General features: G+C 38.8%; 1 protein-coding gene across 1 annotated transcript in view; it reads right to left on the reverse strand.

Annotated features, from left to right (window-relative positions):
* LOC117416425 (leucine zipper putative tumor suppressor 1-like) overlaps positions 1-12,276 on the reverse strand; it is a 48,240-nt gene extending 35,964 nt beyond the window's left edge. Inside the window, exon 1 of the mRNA XM_059008518.1 lies at positions 12,047-12,276. The gene's annotated coding sequence lies outside the window, so the exon portion shown is untranslated. The remainder of the gene's footprint in view (positions 1-12,046) is intronic.
* Between the last annotated feature and the right edge of the window lie 6,780 nt (positions 12,277-19,056).

A 19,056-nucleotide genomic window follows, 5' to 3' on the forward strand; every position in this document is an offset into this window, starting at 1 on the left:
CTTGATAACAAGCCCCTTTTTTTAACCACTGGACCACCAAGCCTCCTAGTTGCCAGACAGGAAGGGGGATAGGAGGATTTTGTATATCCCTATAATGGTTCCAAATAAAAAAAAGAATGACTAACAAAATATTAATAACATTTACAATTCAATGATTTTGCACTATGGGGAAAATGTAATGCATACTTTGAAATGCCATTAACATTCCAAAGGTTTGAATCGATGTTCTACCGTATACATATTCATTTCAAAAGATTTGCTAAAGGTTCTGGCAAGGTTTATTCCAGGCTTCTTTCATTTTAACAGAATCCCACTTTTGTTGTCCAAACTCCTCAGATGAACAGAGAAGGCTTCCCGTTTGCAGGGGACCTGTGTGTGTAGCATTTGAGGAATCTGTTCCAAGCCTCAACATTGGCTCTTGGTAACAATCCAGTCTGCTAATTCTCAGTCTAGGGTTTGGTTTAATTAGCTGGTATCCTGGCCCTGCAGTGTGGTTCTCTGTGCTCACAGCAGTAGAGCAGCTTGGGTCAGCCTGCTGGCAGTTAGTTCTGGGAGATTGCCAGGACAGGCAACATCCACACATTCCTGCTCTTTTTGTTAATATGCATCAATCTCTCACAGTTTTGAGGAGATTGTTTCGCCGTGAATAATATTCTAGCATACGGTACGGGACACTGTTTTTCATGAACCCCTTTTCTCTTTATCCCTTTATTGACCACCACAATGCCAGCCTACAGTATATGTTTTAAAATACTGTGCCTTTGTTTATAATTTTCTTCTCGTTTTGGGACAATGTTATCTTACAAAAACTCCACCATTTTATTTTGTAAAATAAGTTATTAAAGGACAGCTTATTTAAGAGTTTTTTTTGCAGATTATATAAAGTTTGGTAGTCATTAAACTGCTTCATAGAATATAACACTTTATTTGATGCATCAAAACAGGCTAGGAATAATAATAATAATAATAATAATAATAATAATAATAATAATAATAATAATAATAATAATAATAATAAACAGCTATGACTAAACCAAAAACTCAAAATGAATGAGAAAACAATATTACCTTTAAGTGTTTCTTTTATTTTATCATTATACAAAAAACACCAAAAATGGAAATAAAGGGAAAAAAAGAAGATTGTTTTACTATTTTGTGCTACATATGGCATTCATAACCCTTGCTGCTGCAGGCAGTAGCAGGAGGATGGCTGTTTAATTACAGAGTGGCCAGGGAAGAAGCTTAAGCACCTGCAGCTAAAAGTACCTCGGATACTGTGAACACACGGCTTAAGCCAGCAAGATCTGGTTTCCAATGAGGAACATGGTGCTTGTTAAGGATAGTTCTGGAGCAGTCAGACCCATTGCTATACCACTCTCACAAGCTGCATCACTTCCCTCAGGGTATATATTACTAGTGTTCCAGTCAGTCCTCCAGCTCCCCCTTCTCTGTCTACAGCTGGCTCTAGGCTTATATTGGTGGGGGGTCTCCGATCGCCCTAAAGTATCTATCAGGAGAGCGTCTCTCTAAGCCCAACGGACAAAATACTATATCGAAATAATGCTTGCCATTCCTAGTTATTCTACTGGCCATTGTATTCAGGATAATGTGTTAATTGAATCATGTTCTGCTAAATATTTTGAGCTTTAAGTAAAACTCCTTCTGTATAATTCCCTTGTATTGTGAGGGAATGACCTCCCTTGATTTGTTGAGTGTCCTCATCTTTATCTACATATGATTGATTACTCCAGCTAATTATAAGTGTGTGTCGTTTATTGATTCCAGTTGGAAGCAAATACATTACAAATCGACGAGGACACAAAGGCTAAGGAATCCAGTGGCATTTGTAATACTCACTTTTTACTGTTGTAGCCTCCTGCATAATTTATAATGTTGCTTTTTAAATTGCTTGGATGCTGACAGGAGAATTAATTCATACAGTACTGTAGTGTGATCTAATGTTCTATTATCATGCTGCCTCAGTTTCCAAAACAACAGGCTAATAACTTAAACCGACAGTAAAAATAGATGTTCCAGCCGTTTTCATCAGATAACTTTTCACTTGGTTGCACTGTTGATGACAGATCTTGCTGCTATCCCTGCAGTCCGCACAGCCAGAATGGAATTTCCATTGCATACTGTCAACACTCTACCTAGATGATAGGAATAATATTTATAACCCAGGCATACAGGGAACCAATATTCACAAGCAGCACAGTTCAGACATAACAGGGAGTGGGCTTTTTGATAGACACATACAATAAATATATTATATGACAAGTGGGTTTTCGAATCCTGTTATCCTGCAATAACTGTACATGCTCCCTTTCATAGCACAGCACAGTCTGCCTATGCACAACTGATTCAGTTGAAGTCAGACTCACATTGCAGAATTTTTTTAAATAAAGACCTTTAAAATAGATAAGTACAAAACATGTTTCACATATAGCTACAACTAGAGGACACATCCAGTGTTCATTTAGATAGCCATCTCAGTACTGTAGTTATCTACTTAACTTTTAACACAATCCAAAGCAAAGGTATGGGAAACAAGTTAACATGACTGCAAGGTGCCGACCACACCATCGTCTTTCTTTGCTGGTGTATAATAGAGTTATAAGACAGTAAGCATCTGTTTACGGGTTATATCGAAACTCACAAACAGTTGCAGGTTCTGGATTTGTACATGTGGCAAAGTGGTTAACAGTGTGCAGGTGCAGGAGTGCAGCGGTGATCAATAAACAGACAGACAACGATAATCCAGGTGCAAGGGTATTTTATTTGTAATCCAAAGTCTGATGACCATGGTAAATAATAATGAATGGTAGTACACAAGGCTGTGTACTACGCAGTTTAACCCAGGGGTTCAATTCCGAAACAATAAACACGGTATTAAATACACACACAGTACACAAACACGGTCACCAGTCCAAAGTGAGGGCTGTAGTACTCGTGGTGCAAATACAATTTATCGTGGAACAAAGTGCAGTGCTGTCCGGTTTTGTGCTGGCCTCTAGCGACAGCTCCGGATCGTGTTAGCCGTCTAAATAACAAACAAGTACAATTAGACACGACAAAAACAAACAAAACACTCACGATTCACAATATGGTACTCCTTCCGGGTAGCGTTAACCATAACAAAAGAACAGATCACTTCTCTACGTCCCTTTTTACACCATCAATCATGACCCCTTGGTTAACGAGTGCAACCACTCCTCCAATCCGCGGCTGCCACAACCTTTCCCTTCCGGGTTGATGATTTAGTGTACCGTAGCTCTGCCCCCTTTCTAGATGGCCGACTTCCACCTAACCCTTGGAATGAATTGACTGACCATCCAGTCCGGGGCACTCTGTTCCCTTTACACAGCGCCCTCACAGGTCAGGAGGGAGATTTATCACTAATAATCATTCTGACTCTATCACAGTACCATACTAAGTGCTCTGGTAACATCCACACATTAAATAATAATAGGCGGACTGAATAGCAATATTGCAGTCTGATAGGGACTTTAAGGTTAAGATTAAATTAAAGATTGAGGGTAAAATTGGGATCAATAAACTACTTCAGTCAATATACAATTTTTTCAGATTAACTTTGTTACGAAGGACTGTAGCTGAATGCTATACGAGAAACACATTTGAACCTTATACTAAACTACAGACCTTAGAATGTAGTAGCAAGGCTTTGTTACATTTACAACAACAATTCACATTTCTATAGTGCCTTTCGTCACAAGGATCCCAAAGCGCTTCACAAACACACACACATGCCCACACACACACACACATGAATTAAACCTGAAATTAAAAACAGTCTAATACAGAATTTGATAAAAACTAAAATTGAAGAGATAAAAAAATGTGGTTTTATTTGTAAAAAAGCTACTTTGTAGAAATAGAACAATTAAAATAGTCTAAAACTAAAAATGTTATAACATTAGAATTTAAAAAAGGACAAAAAGAAAATGCAGTTTTGTTTGTAAAATAGGAAAGCTATTTTGTAAAATCACAGTAAGGGTCCCAGCTTCTTTGACAGAAGAAGGCAGAGTATTCCTTTACAAGTAAAGGCCCTTCCTCCTGTATTATTTGTATTCACCCTTGGAATAACCTGCAGTCTCTCTCCAGCGAATGGTCAGGGCTTTAAATACTGCATGCATTTCCTTCAGTAAACTTTTAATTGAAATGGTGCTGCTACATCCTTCCTGAAGAACATGAGGAGGAGGCTGCGTGGTCTGGTGGTTAAAAAAAAGGTCTTGCAACCAGGAGGTCCCCGGTTCAAATCCCAGCTCACGCACTCTGTGACTTTGAGTAAGTCACTTAACCTCCAGGTGAGACATTGTTTTAAGTGACTCTGCAGCTGATGCATAGTTCACACACCCTAGTCTCTGTAAGTCACCTTGGAGAAAGGCGTTGGCCAAATAAACATATAATAATAATGGCAGTATTTTATTATTTAAGCAGATCTACATAACCACTACCACTGCCTACCATAGGCATTTTTTTCAGATTGAAAATGTCAAGTTAGAACTTGTATTTGCATTACTCTACAATGACTTGGCCCCAGAGTGGCTCACCTGGTGAAGGCACGACCGTGTGGTGTGCCTGGTGAGTCATACAGTCAGGGGAGCATGGTTAGTGGGTGTACGAAGTTAACATTCTTCACCTGGGTTTCCACAGGGTGTGCTGCATTGGCTCTGGCTCTCCCGTGAGTTAGGGAGGTCAATTCAGCAGGCACTGTATCAGGGACTTTTTCTCCTCACTGCTCTGTAGAGGACCCTATTAGTCAGGTCAGCTCAAGTGAACACTTGCACGGCTGGTCAGGGGCAGGTACTGTAGACTTGGTCAGTGGGATCTAAGGACACCCACCGACCTCCAGTTCTCCTGAGCTGTTGTGGGGATTTATGTGAGTCACACTGAAATATTTCTTAATTATATAGATTCTGTGAATCATATGGCAAATGATTGGCATTCTACTGAAATAAATCACAATGGCAGTTATCTATTATTCAGTACATCTTAGAAAGCAACAATTTGAATAGTTTGACCATATACTAAATACCAATTAAGAACACTCAAACAAGTACATTGATGTATTATTTAATGACACCACTGCATTCTTTATTTTTATACAATATAACTTCTTTAGCTGGTTTCACATACCTCAATAAGACTACCTTGCCGAAAGTAACATCAGGTAGACATTAGTGTTCATCAGGGTCTGTGAATCTGCCAGGGATGCTTATCTTACTTGTTGACCTCATTAAATCAAGTGGTAATATTTTTTCACCTTGTCTAAAGCTGTATTCATTGAAGAGGCTCTTAAGCTCAAGTGCCACCACTAATTGAGTACTAGATATTTTAGTAAGGGTTTCTCTTCTTAGAGAACACAGTGTCTCATTTAAGAAAGGGCACTGAACATTACGGTGCACCTTAATTGCAATTAGTGTGCACGTTCATGATTTCCGTATTTACTATTGCAATTTCATTCATTATCACTCGTAATAGTGGGCATATTATGGCGCACACTGATTTTATTGTGCCACACTATGGTGAATACGTGATTTGTATGTTAATGTATGATAATGTATTTAAATGAGGCACCCTGCTCTGAATTATGAGAGGAGCTTTATTCACACCATATTTACTAAAGGACGATAATCGTAGTGTGCAACTTAAAGTGAGCGATAGTTAGTTAGGCGCACTATTTAAACCTATTTTTCTGGGCTAAAATCTATCTGGCATCATGGAGGCATTACTTGCATTACAATTTTCATATAGAGTAGTGAAAATTACCTGTAAATAACAAGTTATATAAAGCGTGAATAAATGTGAATGAATGTTATAATTTCTTAGATTTTATTTTATAGTTCATTTTATTGGTACAAATAATAGAGTGGTTAAATAAAACACTGGACCAAACAAGGTATTATAATTTAAAACAAACTTCTTTACTAGAATTTTTAACTCCTCTGTGTGTAGTTTTATTTGTGTTGCCTCTGCCTGTCCCCTGCGGAGGGCTGCGTCTGTTGATCGCTAATTTTCGGCCACCTCCACCTTCCACAATAAGCCACTGACCAAAAGATACGCCTGGACTGCTGGGGCTTTTTATATCACGGTGGTCACAGGTAAGTCTTGGACATTATCGTACACATTAAATTATCGCTCACAATACATGTAGTGTGCATGCTATGGTATGTAAATTAGCCAAATAGTGTGCACATAAATTAATGCGTTCTCTGTTAGTAAATGGGTCAGTAAATTTAGATTTAGGGTGCACGTTAGGCTCACTAATTAATGTGCACATCACAGCTACCTTTAGTGCCCTTTCGTAAATGACGCCTACAGTGTCTAAGATAACACTATGTAACACAATTTTTGTTCCTGGGTAGTAAGTGTTGTTTCCTAATTGCTTATACCTCAAAAGTTTAGAAAATGGCTATTATTCCCCACAAACTTTGTGACCAGGAGTGATATTTTGAAATGTACCTATTTCCAATGAGAAAACGGGCTTTTCGTTCACATAAAGTCAGAAAAAAACAACATATGAATCCATATTAACATGTATTTATACTAAAGTAATACAAAAATGACTACAAAAGATTTAGAAGTGAGTAGTTTTTCGAGATTTACGAGTATATTGTAAATCACTTTCACGAATCAGCCCCCAAATGTAGTCTCCCATCATGTTCTCGTTATACTGTCCTTCATTGACAGCTCATCCAGGAGCCTCAAAGCAGTGCTGCTCCATAATGGTAACAAGTACCCGTCTCTTCCCCTGGCTCACTCGGTGCACCTCAAAGAGGATTACAACAGCATCAAGACCTTGCTGGACGCCTTGAAGTATGATGAGTACGGCTGGGACCCCCGGAAGGTGCTGATGCCACCACTGCACATCAAATTGGGCCTTATGAAACAATTTGTCAGAGCTCTAGATAAGGAGTCGGCAGCCTTCAGGTACCTTCAAGACTTCTTCCCTAAGCTGTCTGAGGCAAAGGTCAAAGACGGTGTCTTCGTCGGACTACAGATGAAGAAGATCCTGGAGTGCAATGAATTCCCCAAGAAGCTCACTAGTAAGGAGAAAGCGGCTTGGAACAGCTTTGTCGCAGTGGTTCGGGGCTTCCTGGGCAATCACAAGGCCGAAAACTATGTGGAGCTGGTTGAGACTCTGGTGAAGAACTATGGCACAATGGGCTGTAGGATGTCCCTCAAAGTCCATATCCTTGATGCTCATCTTGATAAATTCAAGGAGAACATGGGAGCGTACTCGGAGGAGCAAGGCGAGCGCTTCCACCAGGATATACTGGACTTTGAACGCCGCTACCAAGGACAGTATAACGAGAACATGATGGGAAACTACATTTGGGGGCTGATTCGTGAAAGTGATTTACAGTATAATCGTAAATCTCGAAAAACTACTCACTTCTAAATCTTTTGTAGTCATTTTTGTATTACTTTAGTATAAATACATGTTAATTTGGATTCATATGTTGTTTTTTTCTGACTTTATGTGAATGAAAAGACACAAATTCGCCCGTTTTCTCATTGGAAATAGGTAAATTTCAAAATATCACTCCTGGTCACAAAAGCAAAGTTTGTGGGGAATAATAGCCATTTTCTACACTTTTGAGGCATAAGCAATTAGGAAACAACACTTACTACCCAGGAACCAAAAAAAAAAAAAAGAATTGTTACACGGTGTAATTGTATGTTGCCTTTCAAATTTAAGTTCTTTAGCTTGATTTATGGGTCTCAAGCATTTTGCATACCTAATCTACACAAGGCTGCAACAGTTTAGTCAGGAAACTCATGCGACAGATTATTTTTTAAAACATGATGAGACAACACAATTATATTATACATTACACTACATTCCTTGGCCTTTGGCCTCACATTTTGAGGTACCCCTGTCCATAAATTAGCTCATAGATAAGTGGAGAGGCTGACTGTTGGTGAGTGGGCAGGGGGGCAGGGGAGCTGCCCTCCCCATTATAAAAAGCCAAAAAGCAGATGGAGGCTGGGGAGGAGGAGGCTGGGGAGGAGGAGGCGAACTCTGGCACACAGCGGGGTCATAATGGATTGAGGTAAGATATAAACCATTTCTTTGGCGATCATTGGACGTATTGTTTATCGAAGGACAAAAAAGATAGTAGCTATTCGAGTGACGATTTGATATTAACATGATCTAACGTTAAAGCGAGTTCGCTGCCAGAACCACCGCTTTGCTAATGGACACCCCCATCCAAGCAGCAGCTAAACTAAACACTGAACTCTAAAACTCCCTTCAGGTGGTCAAGCCTATCCAGGCCTCTGTTGGAGAATACAATCCTCATTGAAATGTGAACAAATGCCACGGGGAGCTTTGATAACATTTAGTAATACTATAATTGCAATGGATAACCTTTTTTTATATTTTAACATACTAATGGTGTTACACACTGATAAACCATTTCACCATGTTAAAATGTGAATGGGGTACATGTATGAGGATCAAAACTTAATAACCGATGTTTGCTGTCTTTTTATGTCTTAAATATTTATTGGAACAGAGAACTGCCAATGTAAATCTTAATAAACATAGATACATATGGCATACGAGCACAGACTTGTATTGGCAATCTAATGGTGGATACACATAAGTACACCTATTGCATATATATTGTCTCTTTATAAACTGAACTTCAATCAATGAGTAACATCAATTACATATTTATGTGACGCAAAATAAAGCAATTTCAGTACCCTAACTCAGCCATCTTGCACTCTGCCTATACTACTTTTAGCAATATTGTAATATTCTCAAAGGGATTCTACCCAGCATTTCTTTCTATTCATATCTCGTTGTGCTTGGGCAAGCTAATTGGGTCAAGGTAGGAAGCTAAAACACAGGAAATCCACAGCGGACTGTATCAAGAGAGTTGCTTCAACGCTGTGTCAAATATGTAAGATTTCAATCTAAAAATAGGAATGTGCATAAAACACCTGCCATACCCTTATATAAGTTTGCATGGTGTTTTGACTATGGTTAACCATGTTTTTGTACAATGCTTTACTTATCTGCCATGTTAATCATTGCTTTACCATGATCCACTATGCGTTTACTATGCCCTTCTCCACTTTGCTGGTCCTTTACCATGGCTCCCTATGTACATCTGATCTTAAAGTGCTTTCAAACAAAATTTTCTTTTAGGGTTTTTGCAACCATTTTGACTTGTAGCTAACAAAATAATTCCATAAATCTTCCACGTCACGCACATGCAGTCACTATCCATGTCTCAAATGTGTTGTTTTAAAAGAAACAAATGTTTTAGCAAACATCTATTTTCATTTAAAGCATGTTATCTGGTACTACATTAAGTTAAAGGAATCTATTTGCAGGTCTTTGTTTCTGACAGTCTTGCTCTTTCCTGGGCATTTCATCTGGGGAGGGAAATTGTCCCCATGCATTAAGGGACTTCTTTCCTGGCAGTATCCAATGAGCTGCTTCCCCTAATGACTGACATGCATGGCAGCCAGACGCAGAAGACACCGCTGAGGGGAAATAAACCAGGAAGTGTAATAGATTTACTGGAAGGCAAAGCTAGCAAACTGAGAACATTCTTTAACCTAGTGCAGTACTGATATCATGTTTTAGAAAGAAAATGTATGTTTTTTTAAACTGCACTTTTGAGACCTAGATTGTGAATGGAATTGCATGACTGGTGGGGTTTATGAAATGATTATGTTAGCTTTACATGTATTTACAATGAGTTCAGGAGCTGCTCTTATGAATTATAATATGAATTACTCAAAATGCACATTTTAACAGCTAGCTTACTAACATGTAAACACATTTTCTTTTGGTTACTTAACCTTCTCATCAACTAAGGCCATCTTAAACTGTTCAGATAACATCAGATCCCTACTTCTGGATTATGAAATCCAAGTCAATTATATCACGGCAATGTTCATTTTTTTAAAGACCATTTTTATCATAACTTTTAATGATCTTAAAATAGTTCTAACTCCAGTATTAACAGAAAATGAACAACATTCTTTAATTTAGTAGCAAGCTAGTTGTTAACAGTAGAAAACCCTAATCATATAGAATACTTTCAATGGGGTGTATCCTTCAAAAAAAGTTACCACTTTGTATTTCATAGTTTACCGTGGTTTGCCATGTTTTTTTTTTGTTTTTTTTTAATATGTTTCACTGGGCTTAACAATGCTTACCTATGCTTTAACATGCTTTCACGATGCTGCATTACACTTGGCTATGCTTTTACTATGGGAAGCCTGTCTAAATTGTTATAGAACACTGCTGCTAGCTCTATTATCTTGTGCTGACTAATGCTTCACATCAAGAGGGTAGTTCTACTCTGAACTGACAAGTTTATCGCAATCTCTACCTTGTGACGGCTATTTCATAGCTCAGTGCACAATCCTAAAAATAGAGAGGAGCCAGCCTCACTCCCACAGCATACCAGATAGCTTCAGTTAACACTGAAGAGTGCAGTGCTAAAGCAGCACATCATGGGCAATAGAGTGGAAACTTCCATCAGTTCCACTTGGCCACAATATAAACGTGATTTAAAGCTGCAAAATCCCACTGTTCAGTTTTGGTCTGTTTTTATACTACAGTATCATGTTTACAACAGTCTTCCTTAGTTCTCTACAGCTTTACCTAAAGGTAATTTCAATGGTCATTTTTTTGCAGGTTGTCTGTTCTACAGGTTTGCCTGTAATGGAGATACTGTACGATTTACTGGAATATAAATAACAGGTTAATATATTGTTCATGCTTGCATATTTCAGTGTAATTAAAGGGCACATGACTGCCTGACTTCCTAAATTACCGTTACATAAAAAGGAACTTTTCACTTCAGTTCCTCCAATACAGTAAATAAAAGGTTTTTGGTAAATTCAAGGTGTGGTAAGCATACCTCACTGCTAACACCCTTTTAGTGTGAGATTGTAAAATATGATTTATTATTATCATTGTTTATTATTATTAATGCAAGGCTTTTTATGTTGCACAGTATGTGGGCTTTATTACTTAGTATTTAACAGCAAAGAAAGCACAGAAGACAAGGTCCAAAACCGGGGTAGGTATAGTATTTAAACTTAGAAAATGAAGAAAATTTTTGATACATTTGAAGGTTAACTTTATAATGACGCATAACCTATTGTAATTTGAGACTTCACAAGCCTGTACTGTACCACTTGGTTAATTCATTCCTCACAGTCATTTGGATCAAACTCTAAAAGAAATATAAGCTACGGGAAGCTATAATAGCTAGGGTCATCTTATTAAGGTGAAGCAATGCTTTGATGGTGCTGTATCCACAACAAACAAAAAAGTCTGAATCATTACTTTCTTAAAGCCAGATGTTTCAAGCCAGTAGTTTTTTTTAGTTTGGTAAATACACAGCACAGTAAAGTGATAATCATTTTGGATACCTAGAATTTTCAGAGTGTGCGGTCACGTTTTAATTTTTACCTATGTATAATTAAATATAAGAGACTTCCTTGGCATTATAATTAAAAACACACAAAAAAAGTACTCAGGAACTACCATTAAACATAAAAAATAATTAACTTTAGAATTGGTTAATTTCCACCCATGATTTATAAAAGGTACATCTAAAGATATTCAGCAAATTAGATGCATTGCAGTATAACTTTTTATGCATATGCTAATACATATTTACAAACTAGTAACAACAAATATGTTAATATGTTAGTAAGCTAGTAGTTAACAGTTAATACAATCCAGTCACCAGTAATATTGAACAGCACATGCACCTTACAGAACTGAGAAAGCGCTTTAACATTCCTAACCCAAGTAGGGCCAGGTTTTCCTTCTGATTATCATGTTCATACTGACTGAGGCAGTTTTATTTAACACAAAGGCCTGTCTAGTTTTGCCTCTGAAGCAGAATTATTTCCGAAACCCTGGATACAGCATTTTATTCTAGACAGGATTCTTTCCGGTTTCTAGTCCCTGTACTGGGATCACAATAGCTCCCACAAGTGCCAGCAATCGATCAATGACTTCAAATGAACTCACCTTCAGCCATGGTGTTCGCGCAGGAGCTGCAGTAAGACAGGCAACTTTTATGGGTGGTTTTGTTCGGATCCTGGACTTAATTGAGCTGAACCCAGACAGACCTGTTTCCAGTCGAAGTTTCTGTGTGTGTGTGTGTGCTCGTAGCCCATCTCCCTGGATGTGCGCACAATCACATTCTAATATAAACACATTTTCTGGCAAGTGGCCCAGAGGCACTGCTATCCATCAATCCTCTCTGCTGCTGCTGTTGCCAGTGAAAGGCCAGCCTACCACTGGCTCTGCCTCTGCTGATTGGGTTGCCTAGTACTGTTAGCTGAGAAGAGATTGTATTTCAGTGTATAGGTATACTGAGTACTGTCAGAGGAATTTTGAAACACTCTATAACTGCTGTGTCCCCTTTCTGGGATTGTACATGTGAAAAAACAAGAAGGAATAGTCTTACTGTATGTGGTCTGGTTGCGAGAACATTAAACACCTGCAGTATGTAGCACATACTTTTGATTTTTTTTCTATTTATATTCTATTACAGTCATTATGGGCCATTTTGGTTTTGCTCCAATACTGAAATTGTAGTCATTAATGTCAATATCTTTTGAGCAGCTGGGGCAAACACAGGTCATCCATAACCTTTAAACACTCAATAGTGCTGAATTTAGAAATGCAAAAAGAAACTTGATTAATTCAATGACAAACTTTTTTCCATGAAGAGCTAGTTGAAAGATTTTAGAAAAGTATTTGATCCACATTTTTAAATGATCTGATTGCATGCTATGCACACATATTGTGGGGGCATTTCAGCATGCCTAATATTTGTATATTTGTCCAGGGATATGTAATATTTTAGCTAACTTGAAAGAAAAATAAACACCCTAGTACAGAAAAACAGTTGTCATGAACCCTGCAGCTGTTGTATAACAAGGACATGTTTTGCTAAGCTTCAAGCTTCAAAAGTTTTAGGCAGTTTCTAACATGCCCTGTCAGACTAGTTTAGAATTATGCTGTAATCCCAAATAATCACTCATTCTTGGATACACCTTTAAGGCGTGCTATCCATCCCTGTATACATGTTTACCAGTATTTTTGCAGTTTTCCCATGGTTATACTATGCATTTACCATATTTCACCCTGGTTTGCTGTGTTTATTAATATGGTGTTCCATTATTATTATTATTTTTCTTTCTTTCTTTCTTTCTTTCTTTCTTTCTTTCTTTCTTTCTTTCTTTCTTTCTTTCTTTCTTAGCTGATGCCCTTATCCAGGGCAACTTACAATTGTTACAAAATATCACATTACAAAATATCACATTACAGAGTATCATATTACAGATAAGAGCAGTTGTAAAGTCCAATAAAATCAGTAGCAAAAAAGATCAAATTCAAATAAGAGCAAAACAATTGAGAATACAGTAAATAATGACATGTTCGACCTAGTTATTCTTGACAATGCTTACCTATGCTTTACCATGCTTTCACTATGCTTTATTACACTTTGCTACGCTTTTACAGTGGTACACTTTTAGAAAGGAAAGTCGAATACCATTCCGTTGTTGCATACTTCACATGAGAATAGAAAGATATTTCAAAGATAATAGATGAAAAGCTGCTTCTGCTTCCTGGTAACTAATCTCTTTTCATGTGGTGTGGTTCTAAAGTAAAATCTGACCATGAGACCTACAGCAAAGTTACCAGGACACAGTAGTTTATGTACAGATATAATATTTGCATATCCTGATATCAGAGGGGGAGAAAAAAACAAACAATGAATAACCAGATGACTTTCACCCCCAAAAAAGATGGCAGTCATAATATTTATGAAGCTAATAAGACAATCATTTTTGCTTCTGTTCTTCCCAAGCTCCATATAAATGGCTCATCATTGAAATGTGTCGTAGTGTAACAGTATTTTTACCTGGGAAAACCTAACCTACATCTTCTGAATCTGGCCAAGAGACAGTTAAATAGTTTGGAATTACATTGCTTTCATACCACGATTTTGTATTAAATTGAACTGATCTTCACAACAAAATGGATGATTTATAACCATCTTTGCCTGCTTTGTTCACTGCACAATGAACAGGTCTCCATTGCTGGACAATAAATTGTAGTAGGACCTTTATTAAACTGTTGGGTGAACACCATTATGCCTTCCATTAGATGATTGACTGTCTTCTTTGTCTAAATGGGCAGCCCCAAGAAATTAAATAGATTACTGTATTAGCTCCTTTGGGGAAGTATGGAGACAAAACCCTACAGATGACTTTGCCCACATAACTAGCTCAATGCATTTCCAGCAGTGATATTATTTATTGGATATGTTACTACCACCTCTGGAATCTTGGTTCACACATATAGAATATATTATCAGAATAGATGCATATATTTTTGACTCATGCAATATCTCATTTAATCTATCCTGTGTTTCTTAAAATAGACAGACATCTGTTTTACCTGATACAATCACCCGCACTTGCAACTTTTGGGAGGTTTATGCCAGCATGTGTTTGAATTCTTCTGTAATTGGTTCGAACCTTGTTGTTTTGGAGTTCCGGTCATTCCTTGGTTGAATTTCAACGTCTTTATTTCGAGTGTATTGTTCGATAATAATGCTTGCACTGGGAAGCCCCAAAGAAATGACGTGGTTTGTTTATAAAAGCGTCAGGAAAGCTTCAGGGCGGCTTGAGATGAGTAAGGGCCAGGACAAAACATACAAACAAAGACACTCTGAACTCTCACTGAAGTTCTCAAGTCCAGGCCGGGTCAGGCATCATCTTCTGGCTGCTTGGCAACAAGGAGAATGAGAAGACAAACATGAAAGACACTCTCAATTCCAGGTTGGGTCAGGCAGCATCCTCTGGCTGCTGGGCGACAAGGAGAATGAGAGATAGAAGACAAATGGATAGATCCTGTCACTACTCAGGCAGCATCCTCAGGCAGCATCGGCTGGCAGCTGGGTGGCGTGCAGAGTTAGGGAAAAGTGTCTCGGGTCCGTATAAGAGAGACGAAGGAAGAGAACCACCCCCCCCCGTGCGTGTGGCCCAACTCAGCGGGTGGGGGACTCGGCCTGCCTCAGAGGGGGCAAGAAAGGTGCTCGGATCTGGAAAATAAACTAGGGAGAGTGATAGCAGGTTGTGGCCTGCATGAGGCTAGCGCATAAGCTGCGAAAGTATAGATGTGGCCGGGGGTCCCCTGTGACCGGCGAGGAACCACCGGGGATGACAGGGACTTGGGCAGGAGTCCGACCCGGTCAGTCGGGGGAGTGAGACTCACTTGACCCCTAAAAGGGCAGCAGTGTGGAGTAGTGGTTAGGGCTCTGGACTCTTGACCGGAGGGTTGTGGGTTCAATCCCCAGTGGGGGACACTGCTGTTGTACCCTTGAGCAAGGTACTTTACCTAGATTGCTCCAGTAAAAACCCAACTGTATAAATGGGTAATTGTATGTAAAATAATGTGATATCTGTATAATGTGAAATAATGTATAATGTGATATCTTGTAACAATTGTAAGTCGCCCTGGATAAGGGCGTCTGCTAAGAAATAAATAATAATAATAATAATAATAATAATAATAAAAGAAGGATCCCCGGCTCCCCCGCAGAACCACACCATGTAGACAGGGAAGAGACTGCAGAGCCGCACACATAGATGATAGGAAAGGCTAGAAACAGAATCAAAACAAAGAGAGGTTAGTATGACGGGTTATGGATTGGATGCCATCCAATTGAAAGGAGGAACTTGCTGCCGGTTGGGGTCTACTTCTGGGACCAGGCTGTGAAACTTGTGGACCATCACACAACATCCACCATGTTTAAAACTGGGCATGGTTACCTTTTTTTATATACTGCAAGGTGTAGTATTCTGTAGTAAAATTACTACAGCTGGCCAAAGTCCAGTATCTGGGTGCATGGTATGGTTCACAAGATCTCAGGGTTGATATGGCTTTACACTCCAAGTCTATCTGTTGTATTCCCCTTGATGTCCTGGTAACTCTGTTGCTTCTTTTTTCCTCACCAGTGAATCGTCTAGTGCTGTCACGGTAAGTTCTCAGGGTGGACTCTGTTCCTTCAGGAGTCCTGCAGAGGAAGCGCTTCACAAGAGCAATTAGACATAGTACTTCCATTGTCAGGTCATTGAATGGACAGGAGCAGCCTTTTCTGAGGGTAGAGATTAAAGAGTGAAAGATATCTATTGATATAGGGAGCCGGGAGGGAGCAGCGGGGTGGGGGGGGGGAGCTCTTGGGGATCTCTCTGAGTGTCAAGCGAACTGATGGGATGGATAGGAGTGTTGGGGAGGGATGGCGGTAGAAATGCTGAATTCCGGAGATGTAGGCTTTAATGGTAGTGGCGGCTAAGTGAAGAGAATCCCTTGCATGAGCTAGGAGGCTAGAATCCATGGCTCATTACATTGGAATGAGAAGCATTTGAGTGCAGATGGTTGTAAATGTTTTCCATCCGGTGGTGTACGATGATTGGGTCGCTGGGGCTCAGGTTGTAGCCATGTAGTGGTGAACAGATTGCAGAAGGTTGGAGAGTGTTGTATTTAGTTGAACAGCAGATGTTGGTGTTGCAGAGTTGGATGAGGGCTGAGGTGGCAGCTGGAGCTGAACGAATATATGAAATCGAATACTGAGGAAGCTCAGCGCTCTTTGCGTTTGATTCTGGAAACAAGGTCAGGAGATGAGCGGATCGATCAGCGGTTTGCTACCATCATGTCTGCTTGGAATGGAAAAAAAGTGAACTTGCATTTAGAGACTTGGGTTTCATAACTCCAGTCATTCTCCTAATAGTGTAACTCATAATCAAGACAGATATCCGGTCTTGTACCACGTCTCTCACCATGTATTAATGCTGGTAGTATTTGAGAGGATGGGTGGACATATGACTAGATTGCTGAGGAAGTCAAGCTCCCCATATTTTTTTTTAAATTAAATTATATATTTTTTAAGTATTGGAGGAATGCTGGAGCATTGGAAGCGTTGGAGGAGGGCCGTTGCAGATTTAAATACTGAACTAAAACAACTTTTGCATGCTGCAATAGTGAGCCGAGATCTGCTGTAGTGGGAAGCAATTAACAGTGGAGAGCGGGATCTGCTGAACGGTGCACCAAAATACACTCACTAATTAAGTTATGACCCCTTCATGTCTTATATAAACTGCGACCGCTGATGGAGCTGTAGTCAACAACAGCGGCAGAGGAACAGAATGATGGGCCCAGGTGCAGGTTTTTTGTGGGCCCCATTCAATTTACACTTTTGTACTCCACTTTTGTGTTTTGGAGTTATGTATTTACAATTTAAAATACACTATTGGAAATCACAAAATAAATCAGATTGTATGTGGCATAAAATCGCAAATGGAATTCAAGCTGTCTTCACTCACTCTCTGCAATGGTGTACAGGTGACCCTGTTGCACCTGTGTGACGTATTTAAATTTTGCATCGAGTCTTGAGACTCTGTCAGAGTTGCAGAAAGGAGAACACACCGGGCCCCGTAGAATGAATGAATGAATAAGTGAATAAACATATTATTAAATGAATAATCACCCAGGTGGATGGCCCTGAAAATGAATACATTGATTATATAATGATTTCAGCTTTTGAGTTTGCCTGCTGGGGCCCCTTAAGTGCGTGGGCCCCTGTGCAACGGCACTGGCTGCACCGGCTATTCCTCCGCCACTGGTCAACAACGAAGGATATCGAAGCGCTTCCAATTTTCTGACTGCAGCACAAGAGGGAAGGGAGGAGGAACAAACAACCCTACACTAAACCCAGAATACACATTTAACTCCAATACAAGTTATGAGTAGATATCAATCAATCAATCAATATTTATTTTATATAGCGCCTTTCATAGTGGACCACCACCACAAAGTCCTTTACAAGATAGTGAGGAACAATGCATAATACATTAAATATAGTGAAATACAGGGCAGCGTACATTAAATACAAACAGTAAAAAAAAAAGAAAATAAAAGAAATGCAAATACAAAATACAGGCATAATACATTAAATACAAGGCTAGGATGTGAATTTTAAACATTGTGGATACGTGTGTCATACAGAATCATACGAATAAGATGGAGTGAAAAATGTGAAAGAGCAATTTAGACAGCCGATAATAACAGATATCAGGCTTAAATATAGATTGGATATAGCCACTATAACAGAGCTGTGTAATCTGCTTAAGTCTGATTTAGAATCACAAACAGCCCGCAGTCACGCTGTACCTGTAAAGGTTACACCAGCCCATCATTTTCATGCAATGGGTGCCATCCAGACAACATCAGGCATCTGTCAGTCTTCTGTGTCAAAGATACTGACTGATGTCACAGATGCACTTTTCCATAGGGCAAGGAAATATAAAATATTTCCAATTGGGGATGTGGAACAAAATAGAACAAAACACAAATGCTATCAGTTTTCTGGCTTCCCAAACGTACTCGGTGTAATAGATTGCACACATGTTGCAATATCCCCAGATTCAAGGAATGAAATTGCTTTCCGAAACAGAAAACATCAACATTCTTTAACTGTGCAAGTTTTATGTATGCTTAATGTATTATCACGGATGTAGTTGCCAAGTACCCTGGCTCATGCCATGACTCATTTATCGTGGAGAACAGTGCCTTGTTTAGAAAATTCAAACAGGAGTGGAGGCTGGCTAATTTTAGAATATATTAAAAACATAATTAACATATGGCCATTCGAAAACATATGTAACAAAAGCATATTAATGTTTAACATTTGCATTATTATTTTTCACAAATATACAGAAACATTCAGATATTGCATGTAAATAATACGAATATTAATATTGCATCAGAGAATACATTGTTATATTGAAATAAATTAAGGGTTGTTTTCTATGGTCACGCTGTATTATTATTATTATTATTATTATTATTATTATTATTATTATTATTATTATTTAGTCATTTAGCAGATGCTTTTATCCAAAGAGACAGAGACTAGGTGTGAACTCTGCACCACAGCTGCTGTTCTGCACTTTAGGTCCCAG

The sequence above is a fragment of the Acipenser ruthenus genome, chromosome 37, assembly GCF_902713425.1.
Source record: "Acipenser ruthenus chromosome 37, fAciRut3.2 maternal haplotype, whole genome shotgun sequence".
Lineage (NCBI taxonomy): Eukaryota > Metazoa > Chordata > Actinopteri > Acipenseriformes > Acipenseridae > Acipenser > Acipenser ruthenus.